Genomic DNA, 8,361 nt, shown 5'->3' on the forward strand with positions numbered 1-8,361 from the left:
GGCGGCATCTTCAGCTTGCCGGACGGCCGGAAGCTGGTCGGCCAACTCGTCGCTGGTGAATGCCGCCTCCCAGCGGAAGCGCAACTGACGCCGCCGATCGGTAACAGTGAAAAAAAAAAAAAAGTCTTTTGAAAAATGGCCTAAAGTGGTACTTCAAGTTCTTATATTCTTACTGAAGTCGACTTGTAATATCCGAATTAGTGACGGATAAGGATATATATTTGTAGAAACACAAGCTATATATAAGCCTAAAGTCCGTCTCGTAGCAGGGTATTTCGTCTTCATTAAGTCCGTCTTGAAGTTGACTTCTTTACTCTGGCATGCAGCCATTTAGACGATATATACCTTAACAAGACGGATTATATACCGTCGGTGCTACCTGGGATATATATGCGCGGTATAAAAGCTTCATGTTTTACTATGAAATGGAGTGCCTACCTCATAGCAATAAATAAAGCAGTGATAAAATAAATCCGTCGCGCGTGACATACTCAGATGCACGCGGCGCTGTTGAAGACGGAGGAAGGGCGTGGCTGTTAGTTGAAATATTACGCTCTTACATATTCGTGACGGGTTTTAATCATGAGCGGACTGTTTTGGGAGGCACGAATAATCCTGAATTTTCTGTCTGACAATTAGTTCCACAAACCATATTTTGCACCAGCTCGTGGCGCAGCAGATTTGTGTGCATAAGTTCAGTACACAGTGATGCAGGGCAGAGCTCTTGCCAGAGACAGACTAACTTTTGAGACGGAGGAAATATTTTCTTGAAGCCTCTCACCGGAATTGATTTCATTGAAAAATAATACATTTGGGGCGGATCTTTATCAAGTACGAGAAATTGTGCTGTGCACTAGAAATTATGTCAGAATAAATATTGCCACGTTCCTTTCCTCAAGTTTAGTTATCGCCTTGTTTCAGCGCAATCCGCGCCTACGGTGTTAGAGAAGCTCGGAGGCTGTAGTAGATCGTTTTGTTAAGATTACACCCACCTCGTGAACCTTTCAGATTATTGTGGAACGTACGTAGCCGCTAGCGATAACGCTAAAATGTTCGATGGCAGGTGTATAACACGCTTCGTCGCTTGTCAGTTGATCGACGGCCGACGCTCCGTTCGCCACTATCAGTGCCAGTGTCTTACTTTCCTTTTGTGTGGCCACAAGTACTGCCCGAATAAACAGTTTCTTCTTCCACGTGGAGTCTGCTCCCTTCGTTCACGTCACAACCCCGTGACAATATCAGCCAAGGCCATGCATTTGCCGACATACATATGCGAAGTTGAAAGCAGAGGCTGGTTTTACTTGACCTGCAAATAATAATAATTATTGGCTACTAAATGTGCCAAAGCAGAAGTTTCATGTAGCCAGCCATGGCACCAACCTGGAATATTCGTCGCCAGACAGGGCCCCAAAGTTTGGTATTGATTCATTTTAACACTGCATAAGGCGTACCCGCTCCTTCTTGTGTGCCTCAAAATAGACCAACCATTTTGAAGAGCGCCTCCAGCACAGCAAGTGGGGAAAAATATCGAGAGATTGAATTAAGAAAGCTAGTAACAGTGCCTGTTCAGAGGCATGAATGCACACATATACGCGATATTGATGGGTATACCTAGTTATTCATAGATCTCTGAGGGCAACATAGTCTTGTGACATGGGGTTTAAGTGTGACATGGAAAGTTTAAAGCAGGCGATCGAATATTGTTTATTGTCTTATGACAGAAGGAGTTCATGATAAATTGAGAAATGGGGGCTTAACACACAACACTGCGAATGGGATATGAAACTGGGAAATAGTCTGGCAGCTCGCATTTAAATGACAACAAATATAGCAGCAACAGTCGAAGGAGAAGTAGGCAGAAAATAACAGTCAGGCAAAGATTAAAGGTATACGGTGAGCTGTTACACACAATGAACAATGAAATAAGAAAGATATACTTTGAAAGAAAGGGAATAGATGGATGTATGAGACAGTGACGGCCCACGCCACCTATAGCCGTAATACGTAGTGAGTTAAATAAGATACCAATAATTGTCGGAATTTAGCGTCCCCAAACCACCTTATGATTATGTGAGTGACACGTAGAGGGCTCCAGAAATTTCGACCACGTGGGGTTCTTTGACGTGCACCTAAATCGAAGATCACGGGCCTCAAGCATCTTCGCTTCCGTCGAAAATGCGGCCACCGCGGCTCGGATTCGATCCCGCGACCTGTGGGTCTTAGCCACTAGGTCACCGTGGCGATAATAGTGAACTTAAAGGAGCACTGACACGCACTTTAAAAATTTTCGGATTGTTAAAGGAGCACTGATCAAATTTACTCATGTCAAGATTTTTGTGTGAACGAGTAGCTAAGTGTACTGGTGTCGAGAAACCTAAAACGAGTAACACACACACACACACACACACACACACACACACACACACACACACACACACACACACACACACACACACACACACACACACACACACACACACACACGCACGCACGCACGCACACACACACACACACAGGTCGCAGGTTCGGTTCCTGCCCACGGCAAGTTATCTTTTCAACCACTTTGCTTTCTTCAAATTTACCTTACAATTTGGTCTAATAACCTCCCCTATACTTTCCTTAGCATTATTGTCTGTTATATCTCATTAATATTGTGTCAAAACACGGAAAAACGAGCCCTTAAGTATCCACTTCTTTTCCTTATTCATCAATGAGGGTCTCGTACTGGCAGACTTGGTGCCTTAGGTTGTATACGAGGGACTATTGGTCAGCTGCCAGCTTGTAATAAGTTCACGTGCTACGTGACGCCGCACAGGCTCATAAAAGAGTGTGCCACACTCGCCGCCATGGCTACAGATGGCGCTGACTGACACTCCCACGTTTAAATCCACATATATACCCAATAAAGTGGCTGGGAGGATAGCCGCCGTGGCAGCTCAGTGGTAGACCATCAAACGCGTTATTCGAAGGTCGCAGGCTCGGTTCCTGCCCACGGCAAGTTATCTTTTCAACCGCTTTTCATTCTTCACATTCACCTTACAATTTGGTCTAATAACTTCTTCTATACTTTCCTTGGCGTTATTGTCTGTTATATCCCATTAATATTGTGTTAAAACACGGAAAAACAAGCCCTTAGGTATCCACTTAAGTTCTGCGCGTTGTAAATAGATTATTAAAGAAGTTACTCGTAACATTATTGGTGGAGGTGGACGACCCCCGTACCTCGATGGAGACGCGCAGTGGTCACACTATCGGCGACCTTTCGACTGCTGGTACTTCCTCTACGCCGCCCTCATCAGTCCAAGCCACCACCTACGTCACACTCTCGCACCTTCGGGATCCCGGCACTTTCTCCGGTAATGATACGATCGATCTTGACACTTGGCTGAACCGGTACGAGCGCGTCAGTGCTACTCACCGCTGGGATCCCACGCTCACGCTCGCCAACGTGCTTTTAAACCTAGACGGCACTCCCCGAACATGGTTTGAAAGCCACGAAGCCGACATAACGAGCTGAGATCTCTTAAAAGAAAAGATACGCGACCTGTTTGGCAATTTATCTGGTCGTCAGCTCGCTGCGAAGAAGACTCTTGCCACACGGGCCCAGTCTTCTACCGAATCCTACGTCTCCTACATTCTTGACGTCTTGGCCCTTTGTTCCAAGGCCGACCAGTGCATGTCGGAAGACGAAAAGGTTAACCACGTCTTGAAAGGCATTGCCGACGATGCTTTCAACCTGCTGGTAACAACGTCTCGAGAATCGACACCATCCTTAAAGAATGCCGACGTCTCGAACAAGCTAAAGCCCGCCGCGTAGCCCAAAGCATCGTGCGCTTTCCGAACATGGCGGCCACTTCTTCGTGTGACGACGCCTGCCACCAGGCCCTTAGATGTGATAACCTCACACGCATCATCCGTTGAGAGGTTGAGGCAGCACAACCGGTAGCCACGCCATTACCGACGCCTGCGCCTTCCCCGACCACGATCTCTTTGATACAAGCCGTCGTTCGTCAAGAGCTATCGAATGTCGGCTTACATCCTGTTCTTGCCGTATACTCTGCTGAGCCTTCTTATCGTCCCCCTTCTGCTCATCGCATACAATGTAATTGTCCGAATGGCGTACTCTTGATGACAGCTAGGCCTATATGTTTGAACTGTCGACGCGTTGGTCATATCGCTCGTCAGTGCCGCTGCCGCAGCCGCTGGGCTGCACCGTACCATTATGCACCTCAGTATCACGCCACTTCTGTCCACCAGTCGTCCCCATCACTTTCTCCATCAACGCCAACCACATTTTCCGCTCCTGCAGCACCTCTGAGCAGACCTCGCTACGACCGGTCACCGTACCTGCTCGTCGTCAGTCCCGGTCGCCCCCACAACGCCGTGCTACCTCCTCGACATATTCGCAGCACCTCCGACAGGAAAACTAGGCCGTGCAGCTTCTGGAGGTGGAGCTGCATTGACGACCTTCGTAAGAAGTCCTCGCTTAACGTTAACGACCAACCGGAACCTTTTGGACGTTACTGTCGACAATGTTCGTGTCAGTGCATTGATAGATACTGGCGCGCATGTGTCCATTATGAGTGCTAATCTTCGCCGCCGACTTTAAAAAGTTGTCACGCCCGCCCTTAACCGAGCTGTACGAGTCGCCGATGGAGAAACTGCCGCAATTCTCGGCATGTGCTCTGAGCGAGTGTCTATTGGGGAGAGAAGCACTGTCGTTCTTTTCGCCGTTATCGAACATATGTCATCCCAGCACACCTGCGTTCTACTGTTCTGCATAAACTTCATGACGCTCCCATGACGGGACATTTGGGCGTTTCTCGCACATACGATCGGGTACGGCGTCGGTTTTTTTGGCCTGGACTTGCCCGCTCTATTCGACGCTATGCCACCGCTTGTGAGCTCTGTCAGCGTCGCAAAACGCCGTCTGCCCTACCGGCCGGCTACCTTCAGCCGATCGCCGTTCCCACAGAACCTTTCTTTCAAGTTGGTCTCGACCTGTTGGGCCCTTTTCTACTCTCCCCAGCCGGAAATAAATGGATTGCTGTTACCACAGACTACGCGACGCGGTTTAAAATCACACGAGCACTCTCGACCAGTTGCGCTACCGACGTTGCGGACTTTCTGCTGTACGACATAATATTAGTGCACGGTGCTCCCCGACAACTTCTCACCGACCGTGGCTGCACGTTCTTATTAGCTGTCGTTCATGAAATCCTGAGGTCTTGCCATACAAAGCACAAATTTACTACTTCCTACCATCCCCAGTCAAATGGCCTCACGGAGCGCCTCAACAGGACCCTAACCGATATGCTTGCCAAATACGTTGCGCCAGACCACCAAGATTGGGACATTCATTTGCCGTATGTGACGTTCGCCTACAATTCATCTCGTCACAACACTGCCGGCTATTCGCCCTTCTATCTCCTTGTAGTGCCATCATCACCATCATCATTTCTCAATCACCGCGCCGCGCCTCTCGCGCAGCTGATGCTAGCTCGAGCTGCGCGAGGATTAGAACGAGCTCACACGCCTGGCGTGGCGGACGCTGGTAGTCGACGTGGCTCCGCTTCAGGCCTGGAATAAAGTGGCGCGATCGGCACGGCCCCATCGGCCGCCTTCGACGTCATCTCACGTCTCTCTTCTCTCGCCGCTACATTGGTGACCCGGAGAACACGCCCTTCGCCGACCGGCCCGCGGCCATGTTCCCGCAACTCTGCCCGCCAGTGCCGCCGTTCCAATCGACCTACCCCAAGGTATGGTTCATGCAGCTCGATGCCGTTCTGGCGTTGAATGGCGTCACGGACCAGCCGCTGATGCACGCCATTCTTCAAGACGCCCTTCCGGTAGAGTTGCGTCATCTCTCTGGCACTTCAACCTCCAGCCAGCAGCCTTACGATGACCTCTGCTCTGCGGTGCTTGCCAGCTATGGCCTCACCTACCACCCGCTGCCGTTCACCCGCGACTTACAGGTTTCGTCTGCGTCGCAGCGTGCGGTACCCTCCGGCCCGAAAGTCTTCACTGACCGGGACCTAACTTCCCCGACTACGTCTCCTACATCATCTCGTCCAGCCACTATCAACGCGAGTCCCGCGTACGAATGCCCATCCGACGAGGTTCAGAACATTCGTTCTGCACGCGACCAGTCAGCCACGAAATCCGACGAGCTTCTTCAATACGTTCCTGTAGCCAACGACCGGGTCGCCACGAGGTGCATTTTTTCGAAGTCCTCGGCCGATTGTCCCTCGGGCACTCTCGCCACCCGCATGTCTTCTCCGGCCTACACAGACCACGATTTCTCAGACATGTCAGACTCCACGACGGCTTCATCGCCGCATGCCCCGGAGTCTGCCAAGACTACGAATATCCTCACGCTCACTATTCGCCCCTTGGTCGCGGAGACTTCAGCGTCGACGATGTCCGAAGGCGCCTCCCCAACCACCTCGACGCTCTCTGCGTCCTGCCAGCAGCGACCATCTTCAGCCCCGCAGTCTCCCGCAGCCGAAGTTAAAGTCATAAGCCGTCAACCACAGCCAAACTTCCGAGAGGCTGCGACTACGACTGACGCAGCTGAAGACGACGTACCTGGCGCGCCTATGGCACTGCAGACTACATATGCCACACATGCTGTAGAGGTTGTCATCGATCATGCAGACCTGCACACCAACCCTCATGCGCGGAGAACCGATGGTCTTTCAGGTGTGCCACCCGATCCTCCATCAAAGCTCACGTCTTCTGAGCTTCACAACTATTCCCCAGAGCATTTGGTGCCGGATGCAGTCCGCCACACAGGCTCGTTGGTAACAACAGCGACGACGTGCGGTCCAACTGCATATCTGCCGCCCTTGATAGTATGCCAACGAAATCATCACGTTCGGCACAATACAGAGAGGCCCTTTTTCAAGCCTCTTGCCAAACAGTCATGTGTTGCAGCCTTGGCCTTCAAGACGGCGCAAACACCTACGAGGTTTTCCCGACGCAAGGGCCAACCACTTGCCGTGCACATGACTAGCCGCAATGCACGGCGTTTCCGCACCCGTCGACTCGGCCACACGCCCCGGCATGCCGGTCGCAGTGCTACACGGAGGCCGGTGTTTCATCGACAGAGACGTCCGCACCCACACAACCGCGACGCTGCTCCTTGTCGACAGCATGCTCGGCACCCTGGGCGCTGTCCGAGACTCCGCTGTGGCTGTGAAACTTCAGTGCTCGGTCATCATGGGTGCGTTCCGATCCTTCACACTATTTCGCCCACATTGCCGGCGCGAGCTCTTCAGCGCCTGTACACAGTTCCAGCTGTGGACACGTTTGTCAGCCGCGTCTACTCGAAATGGCGGGTGCACATTCGAATAGTCCCGCCGCGTAATTGTGGGATGGACGTGTCTATGAACACAGCGACCCGGCACTTCCTTCTTCGTCCCTTGCGCTTCTCCCAGTGTCGCCCGCCAGAGACCCGCTGCTTACCGATGGCCCATCAACGTTGACAACCTGGACTTTCCAAATGAACACTTTATGGATTGTCGTTCATGTATATAGCTTTTGTCACTATCTTTCTTTTTTTCATATGCCTTCAAATCGCGCAAAGCGCTAGGGGGAGAGCCTTGTAGTGCCATCATCACCATCATCATTTCTCAATCACCGCGCCGCGCCTCTCGCGCAGTTGATGCTAGCTCGAGCTGCGCGAGGATTAGAACGAGCTCACACGCCTGGCGTGGCGGACGCTGGTAGACGACGTGGCTCTGCTTCAGGCCTGGAATAAAGTGGCGCAATCGGCACGGCCCCATCGGCCGCCTTCGACGTCATCTCACGTCTCTCTTCTCTCGCCGCTACATCCTATATGGCCGGGACACAACACTACCCTTAGACACTTTGCTACCTGCGGCCACTGAATATGCCGGGGAAGCCATTTCCCGCGCCGACAACGCGCGCCAAGTCGCCCGTAACCGTCTACAGGCTTCACAGCTAGGCGCACTAACAACAGCTCTACAATTCTCACCACAGGGACATGCACTTTTCCCCGGGTTCTCTCGTGCTCCTCTGGTCACCCCCTCGGCGTGTGGGACTGCCTGAAAAACTGCTGTCGCCCTACACTGGACCGTTCCGTATCGTTCGCCAAGTGACAGACGTCACGTACGAGATTGTTCCAACCGATCCAACAAAGTCATCGTCAGCTCTGAGCGACACCGTTCACGTGGCTCGGCTAAAGCCCTATTACCCCCTTCGACATCATCTGCGTAGATTTCTCACCGGGACGGTTCTTTTACCGCCGGGGGTTATGATACATAACAGCCGCTAAACACGGCTGCATGAAAGAGGAGGACGAAGTGAGTTTTTGTTTGATGCTGGACTGGCGCCATC

The sequence above is a fragment of the Rhipicephalus microplus genome, chromosome 5, assembly GCF_043290135.1.
Source record: "Rhipicephalus microplus isolate Deutch F79 chromosome 5, USDA_Rmic, whole genome shotgun sequence".
NCBI classification, from domain to species: domain Eukaryota; kingdom Metazoa; phylum Arthropoda; class Arachnida; order Ixodida; family Ixodidae; genus Rhipicephalus; species Rhipicephalus microplus.